Source organism: Theropithecus gelada, chromosome 1 (assembly GCF_003255815.1).
Source record: "Theropithecus gelada isolate Dixy chromosome 1, Tgel_1.0, whole genome shotgun sequence".
Lineage (NCBI taxonomy): Eukaryota > Metazoa > Chordata > Mammalia > Primates > Cercopithecidae > Theropithecus > Theropithecus gelada.
In genome coordinates this window covers 143,087,445-143,105,190 of record NC_037668.1, presented here as the reverse complement: position 1 = coordinate 143,105,190, position 17,746 = coordinate 143,087,445, and positions in this window count along the sequence as shown.

Below are 17,746 nucleotides of genomic sequence, written 5' to 3'. Positions count from 1 at the left end.
AACTTACAAGGGATGTAAGGGACCTCTTCAAGGAGAACTACAAACCACTGCTCAGTGAAATAAAAGAGGACACAAACAAATGGAAGAACATACCATGCTCATGGATAGGAACAATCAATATTGTGAAAATGGCCATACTGCCCAAGGTAATTTATAGATTCAATTCCATTCCCATTAAGCTACCAATGACTTTCTTCACAGAATTGGAAAAAACTGCTCTAAAGTTCATATGCAACCAAAACAGACCCCGCATTGCCAAGACAATCCTAAGCCAAAAGAACAAAGCTGGAGGCATCACACTGCCTGACTTCAAACTATACTACAAGGTTACAGTAACCAAAACAGCATGGTACTGGCACCAAAACAGAGATATAGACCAATAGAACAGAACAGAGTCCTCAGAAATAATACCACACATCTACAGCCACCTGATCTTTGACAAACCTGACAAAACAATAAATGGGGAAAGGATTCCCTATTTAATAAATGGTGCTGGGAAAATTGGTTAGCCATAAGTAGAAAGCTGAAACCGGATCCTTTCCTTACTCCTTATACGAAAATTAATTCAAGATGGATTAGAGACTTAAATGTTGGACCTAAAACCATAAAAACCCTAGAAGAAAACCTAGGGAATACCATTCAGGACATAGGCATGGGCAAGGACTTCATGTCTAAAACACCAAAAGCAATGGCAACAAAAGCCAAAATTGACAAACAGGATCTAATTAAACTAAAGAGCTTCTGCACAGCAAAAGAAACTACCATCAGAGTGAACAGGCAACCTACAGAATGGGAGAAAATTTTTGCAATCTACTCATCTGACAAAGGGCTAATATCCAGAACCTACAAAGAACTCAAACAAATTTACAAGAAAAAAACAAACAGCCCCATCAAAAAGTGGGCAAAGGATATGAACAGACATTTCTCAAAAGAAGACATTCATACAGCCAACAGACACATGAAAAAATGCTCATCATCACTGGCCATCAGAGAAATGCAAACCACAATGAGATACCATCTCACACCAGTTAGAATGGCAATCTTAAAAAATCAGGAAACAACAGGTGCTGGAGAGGATGTGGAGAAATAGGAACACTTTTACACTGTTGGTGGGACTGTAAACTAGTTCAACCACTGTAGAAAGTAGTGTGGCGATTCCTCAAGGATCTAGAACTAGAAATACCATTTGACCCAACCATCCCATTACTGGGTATACATCCAAAGGATTATAAATCATGCTGCTATAAAGACACATGCACATGTATGTTTATTGCAGCACTATTCACAATAGCAAAGAATTGGAATCAACCCAAATGTGCATCAGTGACAGACTGGATTAAGAAAATGTGGCACATATACACCATGGAATACTATGCAGCCGTAAAAAAGGATGAGTTTGTGTCCTTTGTAGGGACATGGATGCAGCTGGAAACCATCATTCTCAGCAAACTATCACAAGAACAGAAAACCAAGCACAGCATGTTCTCACTTATAGGTGGGAATTGAACAATGAGATCACTTGGACACAGAAAGGGGAAATCACACACCGGGGCCTATTGTGGGGAGGGGGAAGGGGGGAGGGATAGCATTAGGAGATATACCTAATGTAAATGACGAGTTAATGGGTGCAGCACACCAACATGGCACATGTATACATATGTAACAAACCTGCACATTGTGTACATGTACCCTAAAACTTAAAGTATAAAAAAAAAAAAAAAAAGAATAAGGAAGCATCAGTCCCTCACCCATACTCTCCAGGCAGGAATTTGTATATGTAATTAACAGAGATTAACAGCTGAATACAAAGGAAAATAATCCCTTTCATTTTTTTCATTGTACATGTTGTCCAGTGTGCTGCACAGTTGTTCAGTGGCCCTGCTCAACTGAGATTCCAGGGGAAAGTTAACCCTAATGCCCTAAAGCAAACACCTTCATACATACATACTTGCATATACATAATACATAATGAATTAACTCTTTTCTGTGCATGGTACTATCTATGTACCACCCTTAAGAGAATTGAGGAAATAAAGACATCATTTTCTGTGCTTCATGAATCAGATAAGGAACCCATGAAATAGAAGGCAGACATCATCACTCCCAATTTACAGAGGAGAAAACTGAGTTAAGAAAGGTGACTCACCGATGACGACAAGACAAAAGAGTGGCACAGGTAGGACTCAAGTTTACAGACTCCAACTCAAGTACTTCCTTCTCACCAAGAGGTGGGCCTAAGACACGTCTAAATTTAGCACCTATATCTTCAATCACACAAGCAGGATCTCATCAACTCAGAGGCTTTCAAAGAGGAAGGAATTTAAAGTTCATCTACTGCAATACTCTCATTTTACAGTTGAGAAAACTCATTTTAATAGATACCATTATAATGTCCACTTCTCCCTAATGAGGTTATTTCCACATTCCATTTAATAGTCCATATTAATATAACATTGCTAATGTAGACACAATGGATTCTGTTAAATAAAAAAGGTGAAGTGGTAACAGATGGATTCACAAATCCTGTCTCTTTAGATCATATTTATGTTCAGTACCCTGGCTGGCCACAAACTAGCAGTATGACCTGAAGAAAGTCACTTCAACCTTTCTGGGCTGAAGTTTTCTCATTTGTATAATGAGAAGATTGGATTAGAGAATTTATCTTCCATTAAGGTCCCTTCCAACTCTGAAATTCATCTGTGAAAGTACTTTGCAAGGTCATCTACTCCAGCTACCACCTCCCCACTTAGAGACAGCATTTCTCTAACCTATTATTTGCTAAAACCAGTTTTGGTCCCAAATCATCCTGTGTGTCCATCATACTGCAGATGTCTTTGGTGAAAGCATTTATTTAAATTCTGATTAAAGCTCAAGAAAAGTTAGTCCAGACAGATGAGCCCTTCAGACATGAAAGAGATGAGAGTTTCTCATTATCCAGACCCAGCCCTGAAAAACCCCAGAAGCTTTGACCCAGAAGGAGTGATGTCTACACTCACATATCTACATTAAGATGAGCAGAACACTCTTTCTTAGACACCTAATATTTGCTATTTGTTTTGTCCCACTGAACCCATGGCTAGAGTTGCCCCAAAAGCAGTGACAGTGGAATTCCCACAAAAGAAAGCCCCAAACTGTCCTGAGATGGAGTTCGTTTGGATTCCAAAGAAAGAAGCACTAAACACTAAGGTGATCAATCCAAAGCACTTATTAGGGGAACTTAGAGAGGGCTACAGCAATCCTGGCAATGAATAGTAAGAGAAAAGTGGTGTTCTATTTAGACATGTCTGCAGCAGGAGTTCAGGGTATGGAGTTTACATGAGTGTTTAAGGAATGTGGATCAGGGTCTGGGTCAGGGTCAGGTTTTTTTCTAGTAAACCTAGATACCTTTATCAGTGCCTGGGGATATTCAAAATGCTGATTTGGGTTCAAGCCTGCTGGGAAAATCCTGCAGCTGGCTAAGTCACAGAGCAATCAAGACACTCCATGATTTTTGGTAAAGACACAGAAAGAAAGCAAGGGCAACTGGGGACTCTACACTGTTCTAACCAGAGGCAGCCACCTTTTTCTGAGTCTCTCCATCTTCCAGAAAGGAAGCTGGGTGCAAAGCATTCCCAGCAATTCAGTCTTACAGGGCCAAGTCTTTCCAATGATTGAAATTCCTCTAAAAGAGAAAGAATGTCCCAAGTGGTCATCAAAAGGCAAGGTATGGAGTCAAATAGAAACAGGAAGCTCTAAAAAGATGACTACAGCAAGTAGTAAGTTGAGCAAAACACGATGGATATTTAGGAATGCAGCTTTGTCACAACTGGGCAAGGCAAGGTATGGAGTCCAATAGTTACAGGAAGCTCTAAAAAGATGACTACAGCAAGTAGCAAGTTGAGCAAAACACAATGGATATTTAGGAATGCAGCTTTGTCACAATTGAGGTTTTTTGTTATAATTTTTATTTGAGGAAATATTAAAAATACAAAGATTTTTACAATTTGTAACTATATAAACCATTTTGTTATATGTGACTCTAAATGGTAAAAACAAATAAAACAGAACAAAAGATGAAGTGCCTTTATAGGCCATCTTCTGCCTCTCTCATTCCCTTGAGACACCCCTGTGTATTCCCACACATACACCCAACACACATGTGCACACACAGGCATCCATAGTCACAAGACCATTCTCATGAATTTAGGATCTAATCTTTCCATTCATTTTGCAACTCAGTTTTTCTACACATTTATATATCTAGATCAAGTCTATTTAGGGGAGTTTGAAATGCAAGGATAATGTGTAATAACTAATCAGAATCTCTTAATTTTTAATGATTTATGATGCCTCATGAGGAATTTGGACTTAAGTTGACTTTTGCTTATTCCAAGTATAGTAGTTTCCACTATACGAATATATTTGAATATATATCTCTATATATCTGCGTATATACATGATATGATATGTCTACTTGTTATATTAATGATAAGGCACTTGTCATCAGATGCCCACTCACAAATGCCTAGGTGCCATGGAAATTTGTTCCTGCACTACTCCTTTTAGCATCTCTTGGGATACCTGTGTCTGCTACTCGAGTCCAAATGGGCAAAACTCCACAGTGCCTACTTATATTCATGACTGGTCCAGCAGGAAAATGTTATATTAATATTATGTGGGGTTTGTACCTGGTTTTAATTAATATTCAATGTATATACCCTTGTTTGTCTTTCATTGTTTCCTTAAGATAAAGGAAGTAGTCCCATTTTATAGATAGGGCCACTAAGACAGTGAAAGTTTAATGTCATTATTGTCACAAGTAGATAAGGGTTGAGAGGCACCAGGTCCAAAACGTTAAAAAATACAGTCTGTTCTTGGTCTTAGTCACCAGATGGTCTCCTTTCGAAAGCAAGCAATCACACAGACAGGCAAAACACAGTCCCCAAAAGACTCTTCAGGAACTAGTTCCCAGTCTCTGAGAACTACTTTCACTTCGGGTTTTCAGTTGGGGCAGGGGGGCCCCACAGGGGACCAAGAATGTGACTAACATTGGGGAGGGGAGTGGGAAATAAAGCTCCAGAAATAGGGTACTTGACTTTGCAGTCATATGAGGTAAGTACCATACAGCTGGGAGTCAGCAGCAGATTGCAGCCATAAATCTGAGAGGTGAGGCTTGATTTTTCACAATGCTACATGTAGACAAATCTTTCCAGCTCTCCCATCAGCAACCTATGGGAATGAGGAGGAGCCGGGAGTGCTCCCGAGGTCCACCTCATACTTCAACGGAAGCAGTTCCACTTTACCAGAGGTTTCAGGTAAGTTTTGTTTGAGAAACCTTTAAATTAAAGTATGTGCCAGCTTGATCCACTGGTAGTGATTGACTGAAGCACTGTGTTGAAATACTGAGCTCATTTCCAGGCTCTGGAATAAAATTCTGTGATCAATTACCAATGTCTGCCATTGGCACTGACGGGGAAATAGCATGATGGCATTTATGTGCAAATCCTGTATCAGAAGTAAATATCAAAATAAAAATTGTATATTCCTGTTTGATGCCAGGTGGTTTCCTTATGACATTCCTCTTCAAACTTTCATTCACATGCACCCTAAAATATTTTTGAAAATCTTTGTATTCCTTCACTTTTTCAGTTGACATCTAAAATTCTTCATTATAAGTTCAGAGTCACAAAGGCTGTCAATTATGGGGTATTGTAAATGTCAATATTCTACAATAACTATATTCCTCTTTAAGTATAGATAATAAATTTAAATATTTGATACTCACCATTATCCATTTTTAATATGAGCAATTTTTTTTCCAGTTATTCGCATATTTATTTAATCAACATTTACTGAGTAGCTTTATTTTCTTGGTGCTAGCAACATAAGATATACAGGATGAGTCCTGTATATATGTCAATTTCAAAAATATATGTCAATTTCAAAAACAGGCAAAACTATACTATTTTGCTTAGGGATAAGTATGTAGGTGGTAAAATTATGCATGAAAGCAAGAAAATATCTACCATAAAAGTCAAGGTGATGATTACATCAAGAGAAGGTGAGGGAAACGTCACCTTCATCATCATCAAGAGAGGACACTCATCTGCGGGAGGTGCAAGGTAGTCCAGGCTTGGGCTAGGTAGCCCATCCTTCAGCACATTCTTAGACGCCTGAGCCTCTTTTACACAGAAAAAAGTGACTGCATAGATACGAACTGAAAACATACAGGGTGTGCCAGAATAGGAGAACTTTTGCACTTGAAGGATGCAAATGATGTGCATTCTTTTTTTTTTTTTTTTTTGATGATTTTAAATTTGTTTATTGACTAAACATTTGGTTCTTTTATGTCTTCTTAGACTTTCCCTATGTCATCCAAAATGTTAATTTTTTTTTTATTTTAAATTCCGGGATACATATGCAGAATGTGAAGGTTTGCTACATAAGTATACGTGTGCCATGGTGGTTTGCTGCACCTACTGACCCATCCTCTAAGTTCCCTACCCTTGCCCTTCACCCCTCAGTAGGCCCTGGTATGTCTCCTCCCTGTGTCCATGTGTTCTCATTCTTCAACTCCCACTTATGAGTGACAATATGTGGCGTTTGGCTTTCTATTCCTGTGTTAATTTGCTGAGGATGATGGCTTCCGACTTCATTCACGTCCCTGCAAGGGACATGATCTCATTCCTTTTTATGGCTGCATAGTATTCCATGGTGTATATGTACCATATTTTCTTTATCCAGTCTATCATTAAGGACATTTGGGTTGGTTCCATGACTTTGCTATTGTAAATAGTGCTGCAACAAACACATATGTGCATGTGTCCTTATAGTAGAATGATTTATATTCCTTTGGATATATAACCAATAACAGAACTGCTGGGTCAAATGGTATTTCTGGTTCTAGATCCTCGAGGAATCACCATACTGTCTTCCACAATGGTTGAACTAATTACATTCCAACCAACAATGTTTAAATGCATTCCTATTTCTCCACAGCCTCGCCAGTTTCTTGACTTTTTGATAATTACCATTCTGACTGGTGTAAGAAGGTATCTCATCATGGTTCTGATTTGCATTTCTCTAATGATCAGTGATGTTGAGTGTGTTTTCATATGTTTGTTGGCCACATGATATGCTTTGACTCTGTGTTCTCACTCAAGTCTCGTATTAAATTGTACTCCCTTAATTCCCACATGCTGTGGGAGGGACCTGGTGGGAGATAATTTGAATCATGGGGGTGGTATTCCCCATACTGTTCTCATGGTAGTGAGTAAGTCTCACGAGATCTGGTGGTCTTAACAGGGGTTTCCACTTTTGCATCTCCCTCGTTTTCTCTTGCTGCCACCATGTAAGAAGTGCCTTTCACCTCCCGCCATGATTCTGAGGCCTCCTGAGCCATGTGTACCAGTGGAGTGAGGCATTGCTGAAAAGATACCCCAAAATGTAGAAGCGACTTTGGAACTGAGTAACAGGCAGAGGTTGGAACAGTTTGGAGGGCTCAGAAGAAGACAGGTAAATATGGGAAAGCTTGGAACTTCCTAGAGACTTCCTGAACGGCTTTGACCAAAAAACTGATAATGATATGGACAATGAAAATCCAGGCTGAGGTGGTCTCAGATAGAGATGAGGAACATGGAAACTGGAGCAAAGGTGACTCCTGTTATGTTTTAGCAAAGAGACTGGTGGCATTTTGCCCGTGCTCTAGAGATTTGTGAAACTCTGAACCTGAAAGAGATGATTCAGGGTATCTGGCAGAAGAAATTTCTAAGTAGCAAAGCGCTCAAGATTCAAGCTGTTAAAGACATTCAGTTTTAAAAGGGAAACAGAGCATAAAAATTTGGAAAATTTGCAGCCTGAAAATGTGATAGAAAAGAAAATCCTGATGATTTGCTTCCAAGATGGCCGAATAGGAACAGCTTCAGTCTGCAGCTCCCAGTAAGATCGATGCAGAAGATGGTGATTTCTGCATTTCCAACTGAGGTACTTAGTTCATCTCATTGAGACTGGTTGGACAGTGGGTGCAACCCACAGAGGGTGAGCCAAAGCAGGGCAGTGTGTCGCCTCACCTGGTAAGTGCAAGGGGTTGGGGGATTTACCTTTCCTAGCCAAGGGAAGCCATTACAGACTGTACCTGGTGGAATGGTACACTCCCACTCAAATACTGCACTTTTCCCACGTTCAGTAACCAGCAGATCAAGGGATTCCCTCCCATGCCTGGCTTGACAGGTCCCACGCCCACAGAGCCTTGCTCATGGCTAGCGCAGCAGTCTGAGATTGGCCTGCGAAGCTGCAGCCTGGCGGGGGAGGGGCATCCATCATTGCTGAAAATTCTAAAAATCAGAGCACCTCATCTCTTCCAAAGGATGGCAACTCCTCGCCAGCAATGGAACAAAGCTGGATGGAGAATGTCTTTGATGAGCTGACAGAAGTAGGCTTCAGAAGGTTGGTAATACCAAACTTCTCTGAGCTAAAGGAGCATGTTCTCACCCATCGCAAGGAAGCTAAAACCTTGAAAAAAGATTAGATGAATAGCTAACTAGAATAAACAGTGTAGAGAAGACCTTAAATGACCTCATGGAGCTGAAAACCACAGCACAAGAACTTCGTGACGCATGCACACGCATCAATAGCTGATTCAATCAAGTGGAAGAAAGGATATCAGTGATCAAAGATCAAATTAATGAAATAAAGCAAGAAGACAAGATTAGAGAAAAAAAAAAGAGTGAAAAGAAACAAAGCCTCCAAGAAATATGGGACTATGTGAAAGACCAAATGTATATTTGATTGGTGTACCTGAAAGTGATGGGGAGAATAGAGCTAAGTTAGAAAACACTCTTCAGGATATTATCCAGGAGAACTTCCCCAACCTAGCAAGACAGGCCAACATTCAAATTCAAAAAATACAGAGAACTCCACAAAGATACTCCTTGAGAAGAGCAACCCCAAGACACATAATTGACAGATTCACCAAGGTTGAAATGAAGGAAAACACGTTAAGGGCAGCCAGAGAGAACGGTCAGGTTACCCAAAAAGGGAAGCCCATCAGACTAACAGTGGATCTCTCAGCAGAAATCCTACAAGTCAGAAGAGAGGGTGGGGGCCAATATTCAACATTCTTAAAGAAAAGTATTTTCAACCCAGAATTTCATATCCAGCCAAACTAAGCTTCATAAGTGAAGGAGAAATAAAATCCTTTACGACAAGCAAATGCTGAGAGATTTTGTCACCACCATGCCTGCCTTACAAGAGCTCCTAAAGGAAGCACTAAACATGGAGAGGTACAACAGGTATCAGCCACTGCAAAAACATGCCAAATTGTAAAGACCATTGACACAATGGAGAAACTGCCTCAATTAAGGGCAAAATAACCAGCTAACATCATAATGATAGGATCAAATTCACACATAACAATATTAACCTTAAATGTAAATGTGCTAAATGCCCCAATTAAAAGACATAGACTGGCAAATTGGATAGAGTCAAGACCTATCAGTGTGCTGTATTCAGGAGACCCATCTCACATGCAGAGACACACATAAGCTCAAAATAAAGGGATGGAGGAAGATCTGCCAAGCACACGGAAAGCAAAAAACAAGCAGGGGTTGCAATCCTAGTCTCTAATAAAACAGACTTTAAGCTAACAAAGATCAAAAGAGACAAAGAAGGCCATTATGTAATGGTAAAGGGATCAATTCAACCAGGAGAGCTAACTATCCTAAATATATATGCACCCAATACAGGAGCACCCAGATTCATAAAGCAAGTCCTTAGAGATGTACAAAGAGATTTAGAGTCCCACACAATAATAATGGGAAACTTTAACATCCCTCTATCAATATTAGACAAATCAACGAGACAGAAGGTTAACAAGGATATCCAGGACTTGAACTCAGCTCTGCACCAAGCAGGCCTAATAGACATCTACAGAACTCTCCACCCCAAATCAATAGAATATACATTCTTCTCAAACCACATCGCACTTACTCTAAAATTGACCACATAACTGGAAGTAAAACACTCCTTAGCAAATGTAAAAGAAAAGAAATCACAACACATTGTCTCTGAGACCACAATGCAATCAAATTAGAACTCAGGATTAAGAAACTCACTGGAAACCGCACAACTACATGGAAACTGAACAACTTGCTCTTGAATGACTACTGGGTAAATAACAAAATGAAGGCAGAAATAAACAAAACACCCTAATATCACAATTAAAAGAACTAGAGAAGCAAGAGCACACAAATTCAAAAGCTAGCAGGGGCAAGAAATAACTAAGATCAGAGCAGAACTGAAGGAGATAGAGACACAAAAAAACCCTTCCAAAAATCAATGAATCCAGGAGCTGATTATTTGAAAAGATCAACAAAATTGATAGACCACTAGCAAGACTAATAAAGAAGAAAAGAGAGAAGAATCAAATGGACACAATAAAAAAGGATAAGGGGGATATCCCCACCGATTCCATGAAAATATAAACTACAATCAGATAATACTATAAACACCTCTAAGTAAATAAACTAGAAAATCTAGAAGAAATGGATAAATTCCTGGACACATACACCCTCCCAAGTCTAAACCAGAAAGAAGTTGAATCTCTGAATAGACCAATAACAAGTTCTGAAATTGAGGCAATAATTAATAGCCTACCAACCAAAAAAAGTCCAGGAACAGATGGATACACAGCCAAATTCTACCAGAGGTGCAAAAAGGAGCTGGTACCCTTCCTTCTGAAACTATTCCAATCAATAGAAAAGGAGGGAATTCTCCCTAACTCATTTTATGAGGCCAGCATCATCCTGACACCAAAGCCTGGCAGAGGCACGACGAAAAAAGAGAATTTTACACCAATATCCCTAATGAACATCAGTGCAAAAATACTCAGTAAAATACTGGCAAACCAAATCCAGAAACACATCAAAAAGCTTATCCACCAAGATCAAGTTGGCTTCATCCCTGGGATGCAAGGCTGGTTCAACATATACCAATCAATAAACGTAATCCATCACATAAACAGAACAGAACCAATGACAAAAACCACATGATTATCTCAATAGATGCACAAAAGGCCTTTGGCAAAAATTCAACAGCCCTTCATGCTAAAAACTCTCAATAAACTAGGCATTGATGGAACATATCTCAAAATAGTAAGAGCTATTTATGAAAAACCCACAGCCAATATCATACTGAATGAGCAAAAGCTGGAAGCATTTCCTTTGAAAAGCGGCACAAGACAAGGATACCCTCTCTCACCTCTCCTATTCAACATAGTGTTGGAAGTTCTGGCCGGGGCAATCAGGCAAGAGAAAGAAATAAAGCCTATTCAATTAGGAAGAGAGGATGTCATATTGTTTCTGTTTGCAGATGACATGATTGTTTATTTAGAAAACTCCATTGTCTCAGCCCAAAATCTCCTTAAGCTGATAAACAACTCCAGCAAAGTCTCAGGATACAAAATCAATGTGCAAAAATCACAAGCATTCCTATACACCAATAACAGACCAACACAGAACCAAATCATGAGTAAACTCTCATTCACAATTGCTACAAAGAGAATAAAATACCTAGGAATCCAACTTACAAGGGATGTGAAGGACCTCTTCAAGGAGAACTACAAACGACTGCTCAACTAAATAAAAGAGGACACAAACAAAAGGAAGAACATTCCATGCTCATGGATAGGAAGAATCAATATCATGAAAATGCCCATACTGTCCAAGGTAATTTATGGATTCATTGCCATCCCCATCAAGCTACCAATGTCTTTCTTCACAGAATTGGAAAAAACTACTTCAAAGTTCATATGGAAGCAAAAAAGAGCCTACATAGCCAACGCAATCCTAAGCAAAAAGAACAAAGCTGGAGGCATCATGCTGCCTGACTTCAAACTATAGTACAAGGCTACAGTAACCAAAACAGCATGGTACTGGTACCAAAACAGATATACAGACCAATGGAACAGAAGAGAGGCCACAGAAATAACATCACACATCTACAACCATCTCATCTTTGAAAAACCTGATGAAAAACAAGCAATGGGGAAAGCATTCCCTATTTAACAATAGGGAATTCTGCTGGGAAAATTAGCTGGCCATATGCAGAAAGCTGAAACTGGATCCCTTCCTTACGCCTTATACAAAAATTAACTTAAGATGGATTAAAGACTTAAATGTAAGACCTAAAACCATAAAAACCCTAGAAGAAAACCTAGGCAATACCATTCAGGATATAGGCATGGGTTCATGACTAAAACACCAAAAGCAATGGCAACAAAAGCCAAAATTGACAAATGGGATCTAACTAAACTGAAGAGCTTCTGCACAGCAAAGGAAACTATCATCAGAATGAACAGGCAACCTACAGAATGAAAAATTTTGCAATCTACCCATCTGACAAAGGGCTAATATCCAGAACCTACAAGGAACTTAAACAAATTTACAAAAAAAAAAAAAAAAAAAAGTCAAAAAGTGGGCAAAGGATATAAACAGACACTTCTCAAAAGAAGACATTTAAGCAGCCAACAGACACATGAAAAAATGCTCATCATCACTGGTCATCAGAGAAATGCAAATCAAAACCACAATGAGATACCATCTCATGCCAGTTAGAATGGCGATCATTAAAAAGTCAGGAAACAACAGATGCTGGATAGGATGTGAAGAAATAGGAACACTTTTACACTGTTGGTGGAAGTGTAAATTAGTTCAACCATTGTGGAAGACAGTGTAGTGATTCCTCAAGGATCTAGAACTAGAAATACCATTTGACCCAGCCATCCCATTACTGGGTATATAACCAGAGGATTATAAATCATTCTACTATAAAGACACATGCACACATATGCTTATTGTGGCACTATTCACAATAGCAAAGACTTGGAACCAACCCAAATGTCCATTAATGATAGACTGAATTAAGAAAATGTGGCACTGGCTGGGCACAGTGGCTCACGCCTGTAATCCCAGCACTTTGGGAGGCTGAGTCGGGCGGATCGCGACATCAGGAGATTGAGACCATCCTAGCTAACACGGTGAAACCCTGTCTCTACTAAAAATACAAAAAATTAGCCAAGTGTGGTGGCAGGTGCCTGTAGTCCCAGCTACTCGGGAGGCTGAGGTGGGAGAATGGTGTGAATCCGGAGGCGGACCTTGTAGTGAGCAGAGATCATGCTACTGTGCTCCAGCCTTAGCGACAGAGTGAAACTCCATCTCAAAAAAAGAAAAAAATAAACAAAGAAAATATGTCACATATACACCATGGAATACTATGCAGCCATAAAAAAGGATGAGTTCATGTCCTTTGTAGGGACATGGATGAAGCTAGAAACCATCATTCTCAGCAAACTATCACAAAGACAGAAAACCAAACACCGCATGTTCTCACTCATAGGTGGGAATTGAACAATGAGAATACATGGACACGGGGCAGGGAACATCACACACTGGGGCCTGTCAGGGGGTGGGGCTTGGGGGAGGGATAGCAGTAGGAGAAATATCTAATGTAAATGATGAGTTGATGAGTGCAGCAAACCAACATGGCAACTATGTAACAAACCTGCACGTTGTGCACATGTACCCTAGAACTTAAAGTATAATTTAAAAAAAAAAAAAAAAATCCCATTTTTGAGGAGAAATTCAAGCCAGCTGCAGATATTTGCATAAGTAATAAGGACCCAAATGTTAAAACCAAGACAATGGGGAAAATATCTCCAGGGCATGTCAGAGACCTTTGCAGCAGCCTCTCCCATCACAGACCCAGAGGTCTAGGAGGAACAAATGGTTTTGTGGGCAGGGCCCAGGGTCCCCATGCTGTGTGCAGCCTGGAGACTTGGTGCCCTGTGTCCCAACCACGCCAGCCATGGCTGAAAGGGGCCAATCTAGAGCTTGGGCCGTGGCTTCAGAGGGTGCAAGCCCTAGGCCTTGGCAGCTTCCATGTGGTGTCAAGCCTTCAAGTGCACAGAAGTCAAGAATTGGGGTTGGGGAACCTCCACCCAGATTTCAGAAGATGTATAGAAATGCCTGGATGTCCAGGAAGTTGTTTGCTGCAGGGGTGGGGCTCTCATGGAGAACCTTTGCTAGGGCAGTGCAGGAAATGTGGTGTTGGAACCCCCACACAGAGTCCCCACTGGGGCACCATCTAGTGGAGCTGTGAGAAAAGGGCCACCATCCTCCAGACCCCAGAATGGTAGATCCACCTGCAGCTGGCATTGTGCACCTGGAAAAGGTGCAGACACTCAGCACCAGTCTGTGAAAGCTGCCAGGAAGGAGGCTGTACCCTGCAAAGCCACAGGGGTGTAGCTGCCCAAGACCATGGGAGGCCACCTCTTGCATCAGCATGACCTGGATGTGAGACCTGAAGTCAAAGGAGATCATTTTGGAGCTTTACAATTTGAATGCCCTGTTGGATTTTGGATTTGCATGGGCCCTGTAACTGCTTTGTTTTGGCTAATTTCTCCCATTTGAAATGGTTGTATTTACCCAATACCTGTACCCCCGTTGTATCTAGGAAGTAATTAGCTTGCTTTTGATTTTACAGGCTCACAGGCAAAAGGGACTTGCCTTGTCTCAGATGAGACTTTGGACTGTGGACTTTTGGGTTAATTCTGAAATGAGTTGAGACTTTGATTGATTTTAAAATGTGAGGAAATGAGATTTGGGGGAATCAGGGGTGGAATTATATGACTTGGCTCTGTGTCCCCACCCAAATCTCGTCTTGAATTGTATTCCCATAATTTATATGTGTTGTGGGAGGGACCTGGTGGGAGATAGTTTGAATCATGAAGATGGCTTCCTTCATACTGTTCTTGTGGTAGGGAATAAATCTCATGAGACCTGATGGCTTTATCAGGGGTTTCCGCTTTTGCAATCTTCCTCATTTTCTCCTGCTGCTGCCATATTAGAAGTGCCTTTAGCCTTCTGCCATGATTCTGAGGCCTCCCCAGCCATGTGGAACTGTAAGTCGAATTAAATCTCTTTTTCTTCCCAGTCTCAGCTGTGTCTTTATCAGCAGCATAAATATGGAGTAATACACCACATAAATGTCTTCTTTTGAGAAGTGTCTGTTTATACACTTTGCCTACTTTTTGATGGGGTTGTTTGTTTTTTTTCTTGTAAATTTGTTTTAAGTTCCTTGTAGATTCTGGATATTAGCCCTTTGTCAGATGGGTAGATTGCAAAATTTTTCTCCCATTCTGTAAGTTGCCTGTTTACTCTGATTATAATTTATTTTGCTCTGCAGAAGCTCTTTTGTTTAATAAGATTCCATTTGTCAATTTTGGCTTTTGTTGCAATTGCTTTTGGTGACTTAGTCACGAAGAATTTTCCCATGCCTATCTCCTAAATGGTACTGCCTAGGTTTTCTTCTAGGGTTTTTCTGGTTTCGGGTTTTACATTTAAGTCTTTAATCCATCTTGAGTTAATTTTTGTATAAGGTGTAAGGAAGGGGTCCAGTTTCAGTTTTCTGCATATGGCTAGCCAGTTCTCCCAGCACCATTTATTAAATAGGGAATCATTTCCCCATTGCTTGCTTTTGTCAGATTTGTCAAAGATCAGACAATGTAAATGTGTGGTGTTATTTCTGAAGTTTCTGGTCTGTTCCATTGGTCTATATGTCTGTTTTTGTATGAGTACCATGCTGTTTTTGTTGCTGTAGCCTTGTAGCATAGTTTGAACTCAGGTAGCATGATGCTTCCAGCTTTATTCTTTTTGCTTAGGATTGTCATGGCTATACGGGGTCTTCTCTAATTCCATACAAAATTTAAAGTAGTTTTTTCTAATTCTGTGAAGAATTTCAATAGTAGTTTGATGAGAATAGTATTGAATCTATAAATTACTTTGGGCAGTATGGGCATTTTCATGATATTGATTCTTCCTAACCATGAGGATAGAATATTCTTCCATTTGTTTGCATCCTCTCTGATTTTGTTGAGCAGCGATTTGTAGTTCTCCTTGAAGTGGTCCTTCACGTCCCTTGTAAGTTGGATTCCTAGGTATTTTATTCTCTTTGTAGCAATTATAAATGGGAGTTCACTCATTATTTGACTCTCTGCTTGTCTATTGTTGGTGTGAAGGAATGCTTATGATTTTCGCACATTGATTTTGTATCCTGAGACTTTGCTGAAGTTGTTTATCAGCTTAAGGAGTTTTTAGGACTGAGACTATGGGGTTTTCTAAATACACAATCATGTCATCTGCAGACAGAGACAATTTGACTTCCTCTCTTCCTATTTGAAAACTCTTTTTTTCTCTCTCTTGCCTGATTGCCCTGGCCAGAACTTCCAATACTATATTGAATAGGAATGGTGACAGATGGCATCCTTGTCTTGTGCCGGTTTTCAAAGGGAATGCTTCCAGCTTTTGCCCATTCAGTATGATATTGGCTATGGGTTTGTCATGAATAGCTCTTATTATTTTGAGATATATTTCATCAACACCTAGTTTATTGAGAGTTTTTAGCATGAAGTGGTGTTGAATTTCATTGAAGGCCTTTTCTGAATCTACTGAGATAATCATGTGATTTTTGTCTTTGGTTCTATTTATGTGATGGGTTACATGTGTTGATTTGTATATGTTGAATCAGCCCTGCAACCCGGGGATGAAGCCGACTTGATTGTGATGGGTAAGTTTTTTGATATGCTGCTGAATTCGGTTTGCTAGTATATTATTAAGGATTTCACATCAATGTTCATCAGGGATATTGGCCTCAAGTTTTCTTTTTTTGTTTTGTCTCTGCCAGGTTTTGGTATCAGGATGATGTTGGCTTCATAAAACGAGTTAGGGAGGAGTCCCTCCTTTTCAGTTGTTTGGAATAGTTTCAGAAGGAATGGTACCAGCTCCTCTTTGTACTTCTGGTAGAATTCGACTATGAATCCATCTGGTCCTGGGATTTTTTTTTTTTTTTTTTTTTTTTTGGTTGGTAGGCTATTAATTACTGCCTCAATTTCAGAGCTTGTTATTAGTGTACTCAGAGATTCCACTTCTTCCTGGTTTAGTCTTAGGAGGGTGTGTGTGTCCAGGAATTTATTCATTTCTTCTAGATTTTCTAGTTTGTTTGTTTAAAGGTGTTTATAGTATTCTCTGATGGTAGTTTGTATTTCTTTGGGGTCAGTGGTGATATCCCGTTTATCATTTTTTATTGCATCTATTTACTGGCTCTCTCTTTTTTTCTGTATTAGTCTACCTAGCGGTCTATTTTGTCAATTTTTTCAAAAAACCAGATCCTAGGTTCACTGATTTATTGAGTTTTCTGTGTCTTTATTTCCTTCAGTTCTGCTCTATCTTAGTTATTTCCTGTCTTCTGCTAGCTTTTGGATTAGTTTTCTCTTGCTTCCCTAGCTATTTTAATTGTGATGTTAGGGTGTCAATTTGAGATCTTTCTAGCTTTCTGATGTGGGCATTTAGTGCTATAAATTCCCCTCTTAACACTGCTTTAGCTGTGTCCCAGAGATTCTGGTATGTTATCTCTTTGTTCTGATTGGTTTCAAAGAACTTGTTTATTTCTGCCTTAATTTCATTATTTACCCAGGAGTCATTCAGAAGCAGGTTGTTCAATTTCCATGTAATTATGTGGTTTTGAGTGAGTTTCTTAATCCTGAGTTCTAATTTGATTGCACTGTGGTCTGAGAGATTATTTGTTATGATTTCAAGTTTCTTTGCATTGAGTGATTTTTATAACAGTCCGAAAACTTACATCACTCCTATTTCTTCTTGACTAGTTTCTCTCTACTTCTTCACAAAATTTTATCCTAAGGTAATATTTTATTTGC